At 48.0% G+C, this 20361-nt stretch overlaps 1 protein-coding gene across 1 annotated transcript in view; it reads left to right on the top strand.

The window, feature by feature from the left end:
* The first annotated feature begins 7451 nt into the window (after positions 1 to 7451).
* Positions 7452 to 20361, top strand: part of LOC137383989 (rho-related GTP-binding protein RhoC) — a 37884-nt gene continuing 24974 nt past the window's right edge. Inside the window, exon 1 of the mRNA XM_068057503.1 lies at positions 7452 to 7552. The gene's annotated coding sequence lies outside the window, so the exon portion shown is untranslated. The remainder of the gene's footprint in view (positions 7553 to 20361) is intronic.

Genomic DNA, 20361 nt, shown 5'->3' with positions numbered 1-20361 from the left:
TAAGACCCGAACATTTCAACCAGAGGATGGAGTGTTAGTATTACTACCTTTACAGGGTGAACTGTTGAAAGCACGGTTCAGTGGTCCATATAAAGTGGTCAAGAGAATTGGTGAAGTAAATTATTTGATTGATCCCAGATCACCGGAAAAAGAATTGGCTGTGTCATATCAATATGTTAAAACAATATTATCGCAGGGAGGAGGATAAGCAAGTACAGGTATGTCAAGTAGTAGGGACAGTGAAGGATGAAAGAGATAGCGAGGATGAGGCAGAAGGAGGCCTAAACAATTCTCGAATTGAACTTCCTACTATCTGGTTAGCTAATACTGAATGGCTAGGAAAATTGGACAACATGCTTTTGTACCAATGAGAAGACCCAACAAGGCTACTCACAGCATTTAAAAGAGTCTGTAGGGATAAGCCAGGAAGTACAACCTTAGCCACACATAATGTGGATGTAGGGGAATCCGTTCCTAATAAACAGCATCCTCACCACTTAAGTACAGGGAAACAGACCCAGGTAAAAGCAGAATCCAATACATGTTGGAAAACCACCTAATTGAACCCAGTCAAAGCAGCTGGAGTTCACCAATAGTATTATTGCCTAAATCTGATGGTTCAACGAGACTCTGTATAGACTTCAGAAAAGTTAATACAGTAACAAAGGCAGACTGCTACCTAACTCCTTGCTTGGAACAACTGGGGGGCTCTGTTTGGAAGGTTGCAGATGGCTGATTTGGTGATAGACTTTGTGGAAAAATTTAAAAACCACAATGCCGGACTATTCTGATGAAGTTTACTATTACAACCTTATCACTTAAAGAGTACCCACATTGTGGGCAAAAATAATGTTATTGCAGATGCTTTATTGAGAGATGCTTTATTGAGAGATGCTTTATTGAGAGATGCTTATTGCTCTGACTGAGTTCGAGTTCTCTGAATGAAAGAGGGTACAGAGCAGAATTGCATTAACTACAAGAAAAGAGTGAATGAGTATGAGTGTGAAAATGTGTTTTCAAATTTTTAATCTTTTATTTTTCCCACACATTTTTTTGTCTGTACAATGTTCAGCACCATTCACAACTCCTCAGATACTATAGCAATTTGTGCCTGCATGTAACAAGACCTGGACAACATTCAGGCTTGGGCTGATAAGTGGCAAGTAACATTCATGCTGCACAAGTGCCAGGCAATGACCATCTCCAACAAGAGAGAATCTAACCATCTCCCCTTGATATTCAATGGCATTACCATCACTGAATCCTCCACTATCAACATCCTGGGGTTATCATTGACTAGAAACTGAACTGGACAAGCCATATAAATACTGTGGTTACAAGAGCAGGTCAGAGACGGGGAATTCTGTGGTGAGTAACTCACCTCCTGACTCCCCAATGCCTGTCCACCATCTACAAGGCACAAGTCAGGAGTGTGATGGAATACTCTCCACTTGCCTGGATGGGTGCAGCTCCAACAACACTCAAGAAGCTCGACACTATCCAGGACAAAGCAGCCCACTTGATTGGCACCCCACTCACAAACATTCACTCCCTCCACCACCGACGCACAGTGGCAGCAGTGTGTACCATCCACAAGATGCACTGCAGCAACTCACCAAACCTCCTTCAACAGCACCTTCCAAACCCGTGACCTCTACCACCTAGAAGGACAAGGGCAGCAGACGCATGGGAACACCATCCTGACTTGGAAATATATCGCCGTTCCTTCACTGTCGCTGGGTCAAAATCCCGGAACTCCCTTCCTAACATCACTGTGGGGTACCTACACCACATGCACTGCAGCTGTTCAAGAAGACAATTCACCACCTTCTCAAGGGCAATTGGGGATGGGTAACAAATGCTGGTCTTGCCAGCAATGCCCACATCCCATGAAAGAATTTTTTAAAAAGTGATTTGTTATGATCTGGAATGCGCTGCTTGAAAAGGCAGTGGAAGCAGATTCAATAACAACCTTCAAAATGGAATTGGATAAATACTTGAAAAGGATACATTTGCAGGGCTGTGGAGAAAGAGCAGGAGACTGGGACTAATTGGATATCTCGTTCAAAGAGCCAGCACAGGCGTGATGGGCTGAATGGCCTCCTTCTGTGTTGTAAGTTTGATATAACTCTACCTCATTGCTTTCTCCACCGTACTCTCAATCCATCACCATCACTGGACAGGCTCCTTATTACATTTGTAATATTCTTTTTTTTTTCTTTTGGGCCTCCTTATCTCGAGAGACAATGGATACGCGCCTGGAGGTGGTCAGTGGTTTGTATGGAGTGACCTCTCCATGGCGCATGCCTGGGCAAATTTATGGAGGTTGAGAGTTGCCCAGTCGTCAAAACCCCCCTCTCGGCCTTTCTGGTGGGGTCCAAAGGAGTGCAGGACACGACGTTTGGCACCAGTATGGCTGCAGGAACTGCCGGAAACATGCCAAAGGTGACACATGACCGCCTACGGGGTTCCGCTCCGGATTTTCTGTTAGGGTTTACTCCCTTAGCCTTGGTCTCTCCCGAGACGCCCACAAGGCAGTGGGGTTGTTGGGGCCCCTACACAGGTGTAGGATGGTGCCGGTGGGAGGAGGGGATGCAAGGGGGAGGGGTAGAGGGAGGGGGTGGGGGGGGGTGCAGGGGAAGGGGGTGCGGGGTGAAGATGGTGCGGGGGGGGGCGGGCTGGGACGGGGTTGTGAGGGGGTGAGCTGAGAGGGTGGAGCAGGGAAGGGGGGTAAAGGGGGGGGGAGGGGGATATTACATTTGTAATATCAGATGCAGTTATTAGTCAGAATGGAGTGGAAGGCATACCAGCCTGTAGCTGCAGTGCTAAACTGTAAACTGCTTCTAAACCGATGCCCCAATTGTGAGGATGCATTTAAAAGGTGGGCACAGTATAACACAAGCCAATGGAAAAGCGTTAATTGTATGTTAGTTTCATGTTTAATTCTATTATGATTCTGTGCTCATATATGTAGGAGCAGGCTGCGATTGTCGTTGTGTATTGGAGGTGCAGGAAATGCAATATGTGTCTCGGTGAATAAAAGCTTATAAGTGTATAAACACTAGGCTCAAGTGTTCCAACCTTAACTGCCTGGCTCTCTGTGTTCTGACACAGTACAACATATGAGAATGGGGAAGTTTTTTATTCATTTGTGGGATGTGGGCATTACTAGCTAGGCCAGCATTTTTTGCCCATCCCTAACTGTCCTTGAACTGAGTGGCTTGCTAGGCCATTTCAGAGGGCATTTAAGAGTCAACCACATTGCTGTGGGTCTGGAGTCACATGTAGGTTAGATCAGGTAAGGACGGCAGATTTCCTTCCCTAAAGGACATTAGTGAACCAGATAGGTTTTTACAACAATCAACATGGTTTCATGGCCACTATTAGACTATCTTTTTTTTAAATTCAATCAAATTAATTTAATTGAATTTAACTTTCACCATCTGCCATGATGGGATTCAAACCCATGTCCCTAGAGTCTGAGCTGTGAATTACTAGCCCAGTGACATTAGCACTACAGCGCTGCCTCCCCAGTAAAGTGTCACACAGTATGATACATGGCAATGGGGGAGTGTGTCACTATACAATACACGGCATTTCAGGGACTGTGGCATAGTACACACATGACAGTGGGGGAGTGTGGTACAGTACATACATGACAGTGGGGGAGTGTGGCACAGTACATACATGACAGTGGGGGAATGTGGCACAGTACATACATGACAGTGGGGGAGTGTGGTACAGTACATACATGACAGTGGAGGAGTGCAGCACAGTACACACATGACAGTGGGGGAGTGTGGTACAGTACATACATGACAGTGGGGGAGTGTGGTACAGTACATACATGACAGTGGGGGAGTGCAGCACAGTACACACATGACAGTGGGGGAGTGTGGCACAGTACATACATGACAGTGGGGGAGTGTGGCACAGTACATACATGACAGTGGGGGAGTGTGGCACAGTACATACATGGCAGTGGGGGAGTGCGGCACAGTACATACATGACAGTGGGGGAGTGCAGCACAGTACATACATGACAGTAGGGGAGTGCAGCACAGTACATACATGACGGTAGGGGCGTGCAGCACAGTACATACATGACAGTGGGGGAGTGTGGCACAGTACATACATGACAGTGGGGGAGTGCAGCACAGTACATACATGACAGTGGGGGAGTGTGGCACAGTACATACATGACAGTGGGGGAGTGTGGCACAGTACACACATGACAGTGGGGGAGTGTGGTACAGTACATACGTGACAGTGGGGGAGTGTGGCACAGTACATACATGACAGTGGGGGAGTGTGGCACAGTATATACATGGCAGTGGGGGAGTGTGGCACAGTACATACATGACAGTGGGGGAGTGCAGCACAGTACATACATGACAGTAGGGGCGTGCAGCACAGTACATACATGACAGTGGGGGAGTGTGGCACAGTACATACATGACAGTGGGGGAGTGTGGTACAGTACATACATGACAGTGGGGGAGTGTGGTACAGTACATACATGACAGTGGGGGAGTGTGGCACAGTACATACATGACAGTGGGGGAGTGTGGCACAGTACATACATGACAGTGGGGGAGTGTGGCACAGTACAGGAGAAGTGATTAGAATCAAAGCAGTGTTTCCTGTGGCTCAGTGGTAGCACTTACACCTCTGAGTCAGCAGGTTGTGGATTTAAGTTCCACTTCAGGGACTTGAGCACAAAATCTAGAAGTGCAACCTTTTGGATGAGACATTAGACTGAGGATCCATCTGCCCTAAAATAAAAGCCAAATACTGCAGATGCTGGAAATCTGAAATAAAAACAGAAAGTGCTGGAAATACTCAGCAGGACAGGCAGCATCTGTGAAGAGAGAAGCAGAGTTAACGTTTCAGGTCAGTGACCCTTCATCAGAACTGGCAAAGGTTAGAAAAGAATTAGGTTTTAAGCAAGTGAAGGTGGTGGGTGGGTGGGGGGGGAGCGGTTTGGTGGAGAGGAGAACAAAGGGAAGGTATGTGAGAGGCAGAGGGCTGGAGAGATTAAATAACAAAGCTGTCCTGAGACAAAGGCAAAAAGTGTGTTAATGCTTGTGGTGAAAGACAAAACATCAGTCCAGAGAGAGTTTAATGGCAGAGTAATGAGCAACTCTGTCCACATGAAAAAACAGGCACATGGTTAAAAAATAAAAGAAAATAATAAAAAAAAAGAAAAGTATTTTAAAAAGGCTCTGAAATTGTTGAATTCAAGGTTCAGTCCGCAAGGCTGTAGAGTGCCGAATTGGAAGATCAGGTTCTGCTCCTCAAGCTTGTGTTGATATTCACTGGAACACTGCAGCAGGCCAAGGACACAAAGGTGGGTATGAGAGCAGGGGGGAGTGTGTTGAAATGGCCAGCAACCGGAAGCTCGGGGTCATGCTTTCAGACTGAGCGGAGGTGTTCGGCAAAGTGGTCATCAATCTGCATTCGGTCTCCCCAATGTAGAGGAGAGCACATTGTGAGCAGCAAATACAGTATACTAAATCGAAGGAAGTACAAGTAAATCACTGCATCACCTGGAAGGAGTGTTTGGAGCCTTGGATAGTGAGGAGAGAGGAGGTAAAAGGGCAGATGTTACACGGCCCGCTCATGCGGGCCGTATGTCACGGAGCCGCCACGATCCTAAGCGTGGTGGCTCATTTAAATAGCTGGGGTGGGGCCACCCCCGATCACGTAGAGAGGGGCGTGCTGTCCGTCCTTGGCAATGGCATCAGCTGCCTGTGTGCAGGCGCTGACACCATTTTTAAAGGGCTATGAGCCCTACCATTAAATTTAAATATTTCAAGCTAAAGTGAATGAAAAAAATTAAATATATTTATTTTGCCCCTCTCCCACCCCCCAATAACAATTAAATTAATTACTTGCCCTCTCCCCCCGCCAAAACACTTACCTTGTCCACCTGACCTTCCCCCCCTGCCCCCGCAAAGTGCATAGACTTTAACCTAAAACCCTTCCCATCCTCTACACCAATGATGTTACTTTGACCCCGTTTCCCCCACTCCTGCACTGAGAAACGTACCACCTCCCCCCTCCCCAGAGGTGTTCCGCCTCGTTTCCCCGGATGGGGATTCGAAGGCACGGAAGTGCCGGCCAGCTGCAGGAAGACTGCAGCGGGACGGAAGGCGGCGGCGTAAGTATGATTAATTCATTAATTTGAATTTATTTAAGTATGCAAATTGGGATCCCGTTGCTGAGCAGCGGGAGGTCACCACGAGGTCTCGCCACCGCCCACAATATCGGGCCAGGACCTCACGGTGTCAGGGTGCATGGCGGCCCGCTCCTGGAGGCATTTTCCGGCCCCCTCCTCCACGAACCCTGACATCGGAGGGTCTGCAAAATTCAGCCCATCGAAGTTACAACACAGTAGCTGGCCAATCAACCCAGTCCATGCCCCTTCACACAAATAACATTCTTTATTGGTTGTCCTTCCTTATTGGTTTTTGGCTGGTGGCACTAGGACAACTCAGGGTCCCTTTATGGGTCATTTTAGAGAATAATGCAAGCTCTTTCTTTCTAGAATGCTGGTGGGCCATAGGTCTCTCTGGCTGTCTGCCTCTCTTCTGCAGTCTTGTCCGTGCCTGGGTGGCCCTGGGGATGGAGCACATGGTATTTACTGAGGTCTCTGTGCAATGAGTGGACACTGCAAGGACTGTCATTCTTGGTGGTGTGCTATCATGTGGAAAATAATATTATTTAATTTTTTAAGTTCACTAATGTCCTTCAGGGACAGAAATCTGCCATCCTTACCTGGTCTGGCCTACATGTGATTCCAGACCTACAGCAATGTGGTTGACTTTTAACTGCCCTCTGAAATGGCCTCTCAAGCCACTCAATTGTCAAGGGCAATTAAGGGATGGGCATGGGGGAAAGAAAGAGGGGAATGGCATGGGAGGAACAAGGGATGGGGGACATCATGGGGGGAGTGGCGGGACAGTGTAGGAGGGAATGGGACATGAGGATGACATAGGAATAAGAGGTGGGATGGGGGATGGAATGGGGATCATATGAGAGGGATGAAAGGAATGTGATGGGAGGGATGGAATGGCGTGGGATGGGATTTACTGCACCGCAAATGTTGTGGGTCGCTGCTAGTAATTTAATAATATTATTTTACGTGTCCTACTGCACTCTCTACTCCTTGCAGTGCCCACCCCTGTGGCGAAAAGGTGTGAATTGTACAGTCGCCCCCTCTGCCAGGGCGACCCAGACACGAAGAAGACTGCAGAGGCGAGGCAGAGAGTGGGAGACCCCCCCCCCACCAAGGAATATTCTAGAAAGAAAGTCCTAGAGAGGCTGTGTGGTTCCATGGGGTGTGGATGGGACTGTGCCTTTAAGAAACAAGGCGGGAGCTGGCCAGTTCGAATGGATGGCCCCGTGATGCAGAGCGGGGGTGAGGTCACGTGGGCTTATCACGTGGGAGAGGGGGTGTGGGTAATTGCTCATTAACCGCCCCCCTCCCAGCACACTCTTGATCCGAGCTGAGGCGGCGGCGAGTACACTGGGTCTGAGTGAGGAGCAGGTGAGGGCGAGGCCCGGGCTTAGCGGCGGGGAGACGGGGGAAAGAGACCGGGAGGGAACGGGGTTTTGTTTTGCGAGGTAGGGGGAGAAGCGAGAGTGAGTGACCGAGACCGGCAGCTTTTCGCTGGCCGGTTGCCGCCACACCCAGAGCCGGGCCTCGGGCTCGCCGGGTAGCTCAGACCGGGGAGTGGCTGGAGAGAGCGTGCGGCGCCCCGGCTCGGGCCCGCCGGTGGCAATGAATACATGGCCGGCCCCGGGACCGGAGGGCTGAGAGAATACCGGTTAGTGGAGTCGGGGGGGGGGGGGGGAGAGAGAGAATACCGGTTAGTGGGGTCGGGGTCGGGGGGGGGGGGAGAATACCGGTTAGTGGGGTCGGGGGGGGGGGGGAGGGAGAGAATACCGGTTAGTGGGGTCGGGGGGGGGGGGGGAGAGAATACCGGTTAGTGGAGTCGGGGGGGGAGAGAATACCGGTTAGTGGGTACGGGATCGGGGGGGGGGGAGGGAGAAATACTGGTTACAGGGGGGGGGTGGGGGTGCTGGTTAGTGGGTAGGGGGGGGGTTGGTTAGTTGGTAGGGGGGGGGTGGGTGTGCCGGTTATTGGGTACGGGGGGGGGGGGGGTGGAATACCGGTTAGTGGGTATGGGATTGAGGGGGGGGGTGGTGCAGGTTAGTGGGTACAGGGTCGTGGGGGGGTTGCCGGTTAGTGGGTATGGGGTTGGGGGGGGGGGTGCTGGCTAGTGGGCATGGGATGGGGGGGGGGGGGGGGGGGGGGGTGGTGTGTGCCAGCTAGTGGGGTTGGTGGGTCGTGTGGGGGGGGTGGGTGCGCGGGTTGGTGGGTCGTGTGTGTGGGGGGGGGGCGCGGGTTGGTGGGTCGTGTGGGGGGGGGGCGCGGGTTGGTGGGTCGTGTGGGGGGGGGTGCGGGTTGGTGGGTCGTGTGGGGGGGGGCGCGGGTTGGTGGGTCGTGTGTGGGGGGGGTGCGGGTTGGTGGGTCGTGTGGGGGGGGTGGGTGCGCGGGTTGGTGGGTCGTGTGGGGGGGGTGGGTGCGCGGGTTGGTGGGTCGTGTGTGTGGGTGGGTGCGTGGGTTGGTGGGTCGTGTGTGGGGGGGGGCGCGGGTTGGTGGGTCGTGTGGGGGGGGGCGCGGGTTGGTGGGTCGTGTGGGGGGGGGGCGCGGGTTGGTGGGTCGTGTGGGGGGGGCGCGGGTTGGTGGGTCGTGTGGGGGGGGCGTGGGTTGGTGGGTCGTGTGGGGGGGGTGCGTGTGGGGGGGGGCGGGGGTTGGTGGGTCGTGTGGGGGGGGTGCGTGTGGGGGGGGCGGGGGTTGGTGGGTCGTGTGGGGGGGGCGGGGGTTGGTGGGTCGTGTGGGGGGGGGGCGCGGGTTGGTGGGTCGTGTGGGGGGGGGCGCGGGTTGGTGGGTCGTGTGGGGGGGGGCGCGGGTTGGAGGGTCGTGTGGGGGGGGGCGCGGGTTGGTGGGTCGTGTGGGGGGGGGGCGCGGGTTGGTGGGTCGTGTGGGGGGGGCGCGGGTTGGTGGGTCGTGTGGGGGGGGGGGCGCGGGTTGGTGGGTCGTGTGGGGGGGGGGGCGCGGGTTGGTGGGTCGTGTGGGGGGGGGGGGCGCGGGTTGGTGGGTCGTGTGGGGGGGGGGGGCGCGGGTTGGTGGGTCGTGTGGGGGGGGGGGCGCGGGTTGGTGGGTCGTGTGGGGGGGGGGCGCGGGTTGGTGGGTCGTGTGGGGGGGGGGGCCTGCCAGTTAGTGGGTCGTGTGGGGGGGGGGCTGCCAGTTAGTGGGTGCTGTGTGTTTGGTGGGGGGCTGCCAGTTAGTGGGTGCTGTGTGTTTGGTGGGGGTCTGCCAGTTAGTGGGTGCTGTGTGTTTGGTGGGGGTGTGCTGCCAGTTAGTGGGTGCTGTGTGTTTGGTGGGGGTGTGCTGCCAGTTAGTGGGTGCTGTGTGTTTGGTGGGGGTGTGCTGCCAGTTAGTGGGTGCTGTGTGTTTGGTGGGGGTGTGCTGCCAGTTAGTGGGTGCTGTGTGTTTGGTGGGGGTGTGCTGCCAGTTAGTGGGTGCTGTGTGTTTGGTGGGGGTGTGCTGCCAGTTACTGGGTGCTGTGTGTTTGGTGGGGGTGTGCTGCCAGTTACTGGGTGGGGGTGTGCTGCCAGTTACTGGGTGCTGTGTGGGGGTGGGGGTGTGCTGCCAGTTACTGGGTATGGGGGTTGCCTGTTAGTGGGTGCTGTGTGTGGGTGGGGGTGTGCTGCCAGTTACTGGGTGGGGGGGGCTGCCTGTTAGTGGGTGCCGTGTTGGGGGGGGGTGGCTGCTGGTTAGTGGGTGCAGGGTGGGGGGTTTGCTGGATAGTGGGTGTTGGGAGGGACTGGTTAGTGGGTGAGGGGGGGGGAGAGAGGAGGAGGGGGTCTTGCAGTTGGCAAGAGGAAAGATTGAGGTTGGTGAAATTTCTTTAGAAGAACAAGGTGGGTTTCTAGTGAAGGGCATGGATTGATGTACATTGAGGTTAGGAAGCATGTGTTTCGAGTGAGATGGGAGTAGAGCAGAGGGAAATGGATGGGTGAAGGAATTAAGGGGTGGAAGTTGGAATGGGGTTGGTGAAAGTAAATTGATGTAGGTGGATACATCTGGAGGTTTGCTGAAATGTTTAAGTCCCTGGTGGGCATTTTATTAAAGAAGCTGCTTAAATCTCAGCTGGAAACAGATTTGACCCAAACATTTTGCTTGCTGCTTAATGTTTGTTTACTGTCAAACATTTAACCCAGCTGGGCAAAATAAGCCAGGGCTCTGGTTACTGTCTACTTGCTGGAATGAGCATATCTGGGGTGGAAAGCATGAGGCTTTGTGATCTCCTTGATGAGGTATCTTGCTGGTGTAGAGGCCTGGGTGTGAATAGTAGCCATCTCACTTGTCAATGGAGTTGATTCCTTTTGGGAAGGAAATAAATTGAAGAATTTTTGTAGGGAAAAAACTTTAAAAAGGCAGAGTAAATCAGTCAGTATCTGTCTGGAGCCTTAAGTGCCTTTCAAATCCCTCTCTTTTTCCCACAGAATATACTCTATTCATAAAAATTTGTAAACGATATAACGAAACAGTGCAAAATTGACATTTCAGAAGATGCAATAGAGATTCCTTCGGTACAGAACGTGAAGTGCCTCAACACTTGCCATTCCATTCTATATGCGATGTACACTTGCATTACACCACCAAAAACCATTGTGCATACGGCCTGATGGGTTTGCCCGATCCTATCTGCAGTCCCAATCCTTTGACCTCTTGTGCATCATTACTGCTACTTTTATATCTCCTGTCTGTGGAACCTCCTTTTTAAAATTCGCACTTATCTAAGGTTTTGGTCAATCCTAATATTGGCTTGTTTTCCTTTTATGGTACTGCCTTTTTAAGTGTTTTGAGATGCTTTCCTACATTGAAGCCTGATATAAATGCAGACTGTTTATTTTGAACCCCAGTGACACTCCTATGCTTTTTTTGAATTCTGGTGTACCTGTACTGTAATTGCAATGCTGTCCTATGTTTTAAACTGAAGTTCTAAAAATTCCATTGTGTGCATTGAACCTATAAAATCTGTACAGTCTGTTTCATTTCTAAAACTCCATTTTATAGATCCGAGTGGTTTTGAATTCATTCCTGGGTCTTTGCTAAATCACCTTGTCAGCCAGGTTGTGTCTGAAAACTTTGCTAGAGGAACTGCTGAAAATCCTCAGGATTGGACACTCCCTTTAGAATTTCCATGCTTGAATAAGCCATAGAGATGAAGTCTGGGCTTGTTCACAGCTGCTGATCATTTGGATAAGGGCACTGATGTGTTGCCAACTTGAGTTGGGTTAAGGAGAAAGTGGACTTGAAATTCTTTGATGTCTAGTTGTCAGTATCTGGGAAGAGGCAAGGAATTTGTGGCAGGGACACTTCGGCTGGCTTCGCTTTTTGCTGTCTGTAAATTCTGGTAGCGTGTGAAGTAGTTGTCTTCATCCTTCCCTACAATGTCACCTACTGCCCATGTGCATTTCCAGCATGGGTCATTGTAGCAATCAGCATGTCCCAGGATTGAACCTGGTCTGAAACAACTATTTTTATATAGCATTTTTTAACATGGCAAAACACCCCTGGATACTTTACAGGAGCATTATCAAACAAAATTTGAGACAGCTGCAGAGGGAACTGAACAGATGGCCAAAAGCTTGGTTAGAGGTTTTTAAGGAAAATCTTTAAAGGAGGGGAGAGGGACCTAGGTAGCTGAAGGAAATAGCTGCCAGTAGTGGAGTGATTAAAAGTGGGATGCATGAGTCTAGAATTGGAAGAGTGCAGTGATCTTAAGGATTTTAGGGTTGGAGATGAAGTAGGGTGAGGCCATGGAAGGATTTGGAAAGACTTCACTGAGCAAATGCAAGTCTGGAGTAATTAAGGCATTTTTAATTTCAGATATTGAGCATAATCTGCAAAATGCAGATTTCTTGCAGGTTGAAATTGTGTTGTGACCTGCTGAATTTTTCCTTTTGCCTACTGATGCTACATTTGCATTTAATTTTGCATTCTGCTTTGCATTGCAGGTGATACATTTATTCTCCAGAAGTTGGAATATTATACTAGCAAAATACTGCAGAGTTCTGATGAAGGGTCACTGACCTTAAACTTTAACTCTGCTTCTCTCCCCCAGATGCTGCTGAACTTGTTGAGTATTTCCAGCATTTCTTGTTTATATTTTGGAATATTATACATCTGGCTAGTTTATTCAGTCTGACCCTGTAGTCTTCTGTATGCAATGTTTGTGCTAAGGTTTTTAATGTTCTAGTTGTGTGGGCCAGTAACAGGGTTGTCAGATAAAAGTACATTTAATGTTCGACACTCATTTTAGATCTCAAAAATGGAGGTCATTCATGTGACTGGCTTTCTGTAATAAAGCAGCAAATTATAGTAGGTTGCCAATTTGACATTTAATTGCTAGTTAACTTGGGAGCTCTAAGCATATGATTCATATTGCCCCTCTTGGCAACTTTAATTTTTGTACAATGCAACATAATCATTGGGAAGCTTTAACGAGTGTTTAATTGTTTTAAGTGGAGTAATTCTAGCAGATATCTTGATCTATGACTGACCTTCAAACCTTGCATCTTATCCAAAACTGCTTGTTTTACCTCATTGCCTGCCTCAATCCCTCCACTGCTGCAACTCGCTTATGGTTTAGTTGCCTCTTTCACTTCCTTGCTGGCCCCTCAACCTCCTTCCCCATACTGCCAATGCTCCTGTCTCTAGTGCACTAAATTTTAAATTCCTTCTCTTAAAACCTACAGAAATATAACCATCTCTAGCTACTTCTGGGGATAAATCTCCTTCCACATCCTTTAACACTCATTCTAGCTTCCTGTGTCTCCCTACCTCAATTGGTGGCAGAACTGTCTTGGCCCCAATTGTTTTGTGATGAGTGACAGCAGGTAGTGCTTAGTGCATTGCTCATACCATTTCTTGGTGCCCTCAGAGCACTGAGTCAGCCATGTCATGTGGAACTGGAGTGATATAGGCCAGACAGGGTAGGGATGGCAGATTAATTCTCCTGAAGGACCTTGAGGTTTTTGAACAAAACTGAAGTTTGTGCTAGCCCACAAATGACCAGCTTGAAATAAATTTCAAACTTGTGGGATTTAAACTCTAGCCCTAGATTGGGATATGGGATACTTGCCTTTATCAGCCGAGGCATAGAATATAAGAGCAGGGAGGTTATGATAGAGCTGTATAAAATGCTAGTTAGGCCACAGCTGGAGTACTGGGTATGGTTCTGGGCGCCACTATAGGAAGGATGTGATTGCACTGGAGGGTGCAGAGGAGATTCACTAGAATGTTGCCTGGGCTGGAGTGTTTCAGCTGTGAAGAGCCTGAAAAGGCTAGGGTTGTTCTCCTGAGAGCAGAGAAGGCTGAGGGGGGGGGGGGGGGGGGAAACATGATTGAGGTATACAAAATTGAGGGGCATTGATAGGTGAGATAGGAAGAAACTTTTTCCCTTTAGTGGAGAGGTCAATAACCAGGGGGCAGAGATTTAAGGTAAGGGACAGGAGGTTTAGAGGGGATTTGAGGAATTTTTTTACCAGAGGGTGGTTGGAATCTGGAACACTGCCTGAAGGGGTGATAGAGGCAGGAACCCTCAACATTTAAGTATTTAGATGAGCACTTGAAATGCCATGGCATACAAGGCTATGGGCCAAGTGCTGGAAAATGGGATTAGAATAGGTAGGTGCCTGATGGCTGGCACAGACACGATGGGCTGAAGAGCCTTTTTCTGTGCTGTATGTCTAACTATTGCTAGTTCAGTACTATATCCACAAGGCTGCTATACCAGGTATGCTCAACTCTTCCCTGAACCCCTTTCCATTTTTATAAACCTACCTTTTTTTATCAAGCTTTTGGTCTTCCACTTAATCTCCCTCCAATGCTTATCTCCCCCTGCCAAATCTTGGTGTTGAATTTAAAACTTGAGTCCATGATAAAGTAAACTTCACTGCTCCAATGCATTGCTTTATAGAAGGGTAACATGTCTTTGTACAGATGGTTAGGAACCCACCAAATAGCATTAGAGGTGCAGATCATATGATTGGGGGAGGGAGCCCTCCATTTCCTTCCCTATTCCCTCTACAGAAACATGAGGACTACTTAGCCTGCAAATTGTTCTGGCCAGGATATTGGGAGAATTGAGAGTTGTCTTCCCAGTGTACTGAGCACAAAGTTTTCCCATTGGAAAAGGGAGGGAAAATAGTCAGATATCTGAATAGTCTTGTAAATTGTCCCTTGTGAATCTGTTCATCCTGTAGATTCTGTTTTTTCTTTTTTAGAATCTTGTAGGCCTGTATTTGCTTTGTGGAATAGAAATGGCAGGAGTCCAGTAACTGCATCAGTGAGTGCACAGTTAGAAATATAGCTGGGTGGGGTTAGTGTGCTGCTGCTGTGGAATTCCCCAGCTTTGTTGGAGGAAATCACTGTCGGACCATTTCTTTAAAACTTTTGCCACCCTGGAAAGTTACTAAGATTTATTGTTTAGGATTTTCAGGCCTACTTTAGTGGCCTCAGTTTCTGATCAAAAGAACAATGTAGTTCAGATGGAAGAATTTTCTTAGTAAAACTTGAGTTATCCTGATTGTCTTTAGAGACCAGAAACAGTCCTAGCTAATCCCAGCTGCAGTGATTGTCAGCCATGTGAATGGTCGGTGGCCCTGGCTAGAGAGGAAGGGATCGGCCAGGGTTCTTGTTGCAGATTGCAACCAGTGAGTAAGTCTGTCAGTTGGCAGGATCAGGCTGTACGGCAATAAAAGACTGTTGACACCGCCCATTCACATGTGAATAATGGCAGGTTGAGTGTGCCAGTGATTAAATCATATCTCAACTTTTCAGAAGAAAAATTGGAGAGGAACATGAAAGTGAGCATCTTTCTCGACAGCTAAAAGTTTTGTTATCAAAATTTGAGAGCTTTTAAAGCAAGTTTGACAAATGTTGCAGAAAAGCAAATAGATTTTTGTGCCAGCAATGTCTCGAGCCTTATTAGTCAGCTCCTGGTGCAGTGAAAGTACAAAACCGGTTCTTTGCTGTTATACTGTAGACTAAAACAGTTTATCTGCAAATATAATCAATTAATAAAATTTATTTTAGTTTTGTAATAGTTTGTACCATATTGAGCAGGATACATGTTTGTTGTCATGACCTATGTATATCAGTAGCTGTCTTAGTACAAACTATAGCACAATGGGATAGTGGTCTGAAAATTTAGAATTATGAAAAGCTCATTTGCCAGAAATGACTTGCATAAATGCTAAGACAAGTATGAGAACTTTTTTGGGTTGAAGTCTTGTTACAGAGACACTATTAAAATTTAGTGACTGCTAAAATATTCATCTGCACTTGTTTTGGTCTATTTGCCATCCAACCTGAAGCTAAGTTTAGTACCTGGCTGTGGCATTGACATGTGAAGGAATTGGGGCCACTGGGCAACTGTTTGCATTTGTGATGCCTTAACTTGTCAAGGAACTTAAAGGAGCAGGTGGAAGGGTGAGGGGAGATGACTGTTTTTAATAGTAAGGTTAGTTTTATCTAGTGGTGCTAGCTAAAGGCTCTTTCTGAAGATTGGATGGAATAGGAGGTGAAGGTTGAAAGATGTCCAGGGGAGTAAAGGAAGTGGAAGGCCTGCAGAAGAGCTATGCTGCCACAGTAGAATTGCTGAATTCTGAGTTCAATCTGTTGGGAGCAGTCACCCAGTGTAGTTTAAAGTCTGGACTAATGTGGGTTTAGTGGTCAAAATTATTCACTACAAAGGACATTCTGAAATGTGGATAAGGATTATAGGATTCAGAAGGAATAGTGATGGGTGGGATTGTGGAGATGTAAGATGGGAAATGAACTAGTGTGTAGAATATATGGGTTTTGAAACTCTGAATTGTACAAAATGTTGAAATTGTATTCAACTTCTAAGCAGCCAAGGAAGGAGTCTAACAAGGTAGTTTTCAGTCTGAAAACTATTTAGTATTTATGGTCAGTTTCCCTCTGAACAGGGATGATTAAGGGGAGATTTAATAGGGATTAAAAATTGAGGGTTTTGATAACTTCTCCCCAAGTAGCCATCACTGGCAGATGGGTCATTAACCAGAGGATGCAAATTTAAGGTAATTGGCAAAAAGTGATTTTTTTTTTTATGCAGTAAATTGTTTGTACTCAGAAAGGAGTGGTAGAAGCAGATTCATATGAACATATGAATTAGGAGTAAAAGTAGGCCATTTGATCCCTTGAGCTTGTTCTGCCATTCAATAAGATCATGGCTAATCTGTGTCCGTCTCTAATTCCACACTCCCATCTACCCGGCACAGTGGCGCAGTGGTTAGCACCGCAGCCTCACAGCTCCAGCGACCCGGGTTCGATTCCGGGTACTGCCTGTGTGGAGTTTGCAAGTTCTCCCTGTGTCTGCGTGGGTTTTCTCCGGGTGCTCCGGTTTCCTCCCACAAGCCAAAAGACTTGCAGGTTGATAGGTAAATTGGCCATTATAAATTGTCACTAGTTTAGGTAGGTGGTAGGGAAATATAGGGACAGGTGGGGATGTGGTAGGAATATGGGATTAGTGTAGGATTAGTATAAATGGGTGGTTGATGTTCGGCACAGACTCGGTGGGCCGAAGGGCCTGTTTCAGTGCTGTATCTCTAATCTAATCTAATCTAATCTACCCCAATAACCTTTGATTCCATCTACCTACCTCCAGCTTAAAAAATTCAATGACCTTGCCTCCTCTATCTTCTGAAGCAGTGTTTCAAAGGTGCACAACCCTCAGGAAAAAAAATTATCTTCACTTCTAAAAGGGAGACCCTAACTTTAAAACAGTGCCCCCTAGTTCTGGGCTCTCCCACAGGAGGAAACATCCTTTCCACATCCACCTTGTCAAGACTGTTCAGGATCTTGTTTCCTTCAATCAAGTCTCCCTCACTCTTTTCTAAACTTTAGTGAGAACAAGCCCAGTCTGTCCAACCTTTCCTCCATAAGACAACCTGTTAATCCAGCTATCATTCTAGTAAACTTCCTCTGAACTGCCTCCATTGCACTTGCATCCTTCCTTAAATGAGACCAGAACTGCACACAATATTAGAGATGTGGTCTCTCCAATGCCCTGTGTAACTGAAGCATAACATCCTTCCTTTTTTTTTCAATTCTTCTCGTAATGGATGGCAGTTCACTGGCAGTTTCAAAAGGGAATTGGATAGGTACTTGACAAAAATTTGCAGGGAAAAAGCAAGTGAGTGGGACTAATTGGATAGTGTTCAGTGATGACTTTTGTGCTGATTCTGACTGAGCCCCAAAGTGTTCAGACTGCCCAGCTGATTGGAGAGTTGTGCCTGTAATGGCAACTTGTTGCAGAAGAACCAGTGGCTTTAATGTTGAACCAATCTGTTTTGAATGCAATAATGTGTGACTGAAAATGAGCTACCTAGTTAGCTAGAAATTTTCTCAGCACTCCAGATTAATGGGTAAAAGCACTGCCTGGTATTGCAGAAAGGCAATAGGTCCTAGATTAATCCCCAAATAGAGTTGTTAGCTGGTCTTGACCTGGGTGGTGGGAGGGATGCTACAGTTGGTCTAGGGAGGGAAGGAAGACTAAGCCAGGGCTTGATTGCAATCTTAGGACTGTGCTTGCATAGGATGTGATTGGGCTTGATGACTATGGTTGAATCATATTCTCACTATCTAGCCTTACTCAAGTGAGGTAATGGAGGCTGCTGGTACTTATGGAATTAGTGAAGGTTGGTGTTGGGAAATGGAGGAGCAATAACCAGAAATTTTACTCGCTCCCACTTTCAGTAGACCTTTTCCACTCTTTCTGAAATGCTGAGTTTGTGTCCTGTTGCTTTTGTGGCATCGCAAAGCTGATGGTTCTTGTGTATATGCCATATGTTAGTTGAATTACAGCAGTGCATGTTGGTGTCGTATTCTGTAGTTTGATCTGTATAAAGTTTTCAGTGAACTAACACCAGGAAAGATGTATGTGTTTGCACTGTGGTATAATTCAGGCTGGTACATTGAACTGTGCAATACCCCATTTATGACTTCTAAGTGAGGAATTCATTTGATTCCCTGTAGTAATTGTATGTTTCTGATAGGAAGGTGGGACTTCTGCCTGTAACTTAATTGAAATCCATATGTACAACTTGTTTTAAGGTACTTTTTTTAAAAAAAACTCTTGCATTAAGGGTAGCACATCTAATGTTCCTAATGGCAATTTAGCTTTGACTTTTAAAATTTTAGTGCTGAATGGTTGACTTCAGCTCAAATCTTGCAAAGTTTATTGAATATTCATATTAATTGCACTGAAACCAGTATGACTACTGTCCATGTTCTATTGAGTGCCACTACAATTCAACATTGTACCCCTAATTGCTATAATTTAAGTCTCCGCCAAACCATTTGTTGAAAGGAGTAAGTAACTGTTCCATGCAGCCCTCCTGTGCTGTCTTGAAGTACTTGCATGCACTTTTATACAGTGGCTATAGAATTTACTGTTTTTATTTGCTGTCTTTTTAATAGTTGGGAGAGTTGTAATAATTCTTTTTTCTTTTGGGCCTCCTTATCTCGAGAGACAATGGATACGCGCCTGGAGGTGGTCAGTGGTTTGTGAAGCAGCGCCTGGAGTGGCTATAAAGGCCAATTCTGGAGTGACAGGCTCTTCCACAGGTGCTGCAGAGAAATTTGTTTGTTGGGGCTGTTGCACAGTTGGCTCTCCCCTTGCGCCTCTGTCTTTTTTCCTGCCAACTACTAAGTCTCTTCGACTCGCCACAATTTAGCCCTGTCTTTATGGCTGCCCGCCAGCTCTGGCGAATGCTGGCAACTGACTCCCACGACTTGTGATCAATGTCACACGATTTCATGTCGCGTTTGCAGATGTCTTTATAACGGAGACATGGACGGCCGGTGGGTCTGATACCAGTGGCGAGCTTGCTGTACAATGTGTCTTTGGGGATCCTGCCATCTTCCATGCGGCTCACATGGCCGAGCCATCTCAAGCGCCGCTGACTCAGTAGTGTGTATAAGCTGGGGGTGTTGGCCGCTTCAAGGACTTCTGTGTTGGAGATATAGTCCTGCCACCTGATGCCAAGTATTCTCCGAAGGCAGCGAAGATGGAACGAATTGAGACGTCGCTCTTGGCTGGCATACGTTGTCCAGGCCTCGCTGCCGTAGAGCAAGGTACTGAGGACACAGGCCTGATACACTCGGACTTTTGTGTTCCGTGTCAGTGTGCCATTTTCCCACACTCTCTTGGCCAGTCTGGACATAGCAGTGGAAGCCTTACCCATGCGCTTGTTGATTTCTGCATCTAGAGACAGGTTACTGGTGATAGTTGAGCCTAGGTAGGTGAACTCTTGAACCACTTCCAGAGCGTGGTCGCCAATATTGATGGATGGAGCATTTCTGACATCCTGCCCCATGATGTTCGTTTTCTTGAGGCTGATGGTTAGGCCAAATTCATTGCAGGCAGACGCAAACCTGTCGATGAGACTCTGCAGGCATTCTTCAGTGTGAGATGTTAAAGCAGCATCGTCAGCAAAGAGGAGTTCTCTGATGAGGACTTTCCGTACTTTGGACTTCGCTCTTAGACGGGCAAGGTTGAACAACCTGCCCCCTGATCTTGTGTGGAGGAAAATTCCTTCTTCAGAGGATTTGAACGCATGTGAAAGCAGCAGGGAGAAGAAAATCCCAAAAGGTGTGGGTGCGAGAACACAGCCCTGTTTCACACCACTCAGGATAGGAAAGGGCTCTGATGAGGAGCCACCATGTTGAATTGTGCCTTTCATATTGTCATGGAATGAGGTGATGATACTTAGTAGCTTTGGTGGACATCCGATCTTTTCTAGTAGTCTGAAGAGACCACGTCTGCTGACGAGGTCAAAGGCTTTGGTGAGATCAATGAAAGCAATGTAGAGGGGCATCTGTTGTTCACGGCATTTCTCCTGTATCTGACGAAGGGAGAACAGCATGTCAATAGTCGATCTCTCTGCATGAAAGCCACACTGTGCCTCAGGGTAGATGCGCTCGGCCAGCTTCTGGAGCCTGTTCAGAGTGACTCGAGCAAAGACTTTCCCCACTATGCTGAGCAGGGAGATTCCACGGTAGTTGTTGCAGTCACCGCGGTCACCTTTGTTTTTATAGAGGGTGATGATGTTGGCATCGCGCATGTCCTGGGGTACTGCTCCCTTGTCCCAGCACAGGCATAGCAGTTCATGTAGTGCTGAGAGTATAGCAGGCTTGGCACTCTTGATTATTTCAGGGGTAATGCTGTCCTTCCCAGGGGCTTTTCCGCT

The sequence above is a fragment of the Heterodontus francisci genome, chromosome 25, assembly GCF_036365525.1.
Source record: "Heterodontus francisci isolate sHetFra1 chromosome 25, sHetFra1.hap1, whole genome shotgun sequence".
NCBI classification, from domain to species: domain Eukaryota; kingdom Metazoa; phylum Chordata; class Chondrichthyes; order Heterodontiformes; family Heterodontidae; genus Heterodontus; species Heterodontus francisci.
This window is presented reverse-complemented; position numbering and strand designations above follow the sequence as displayed.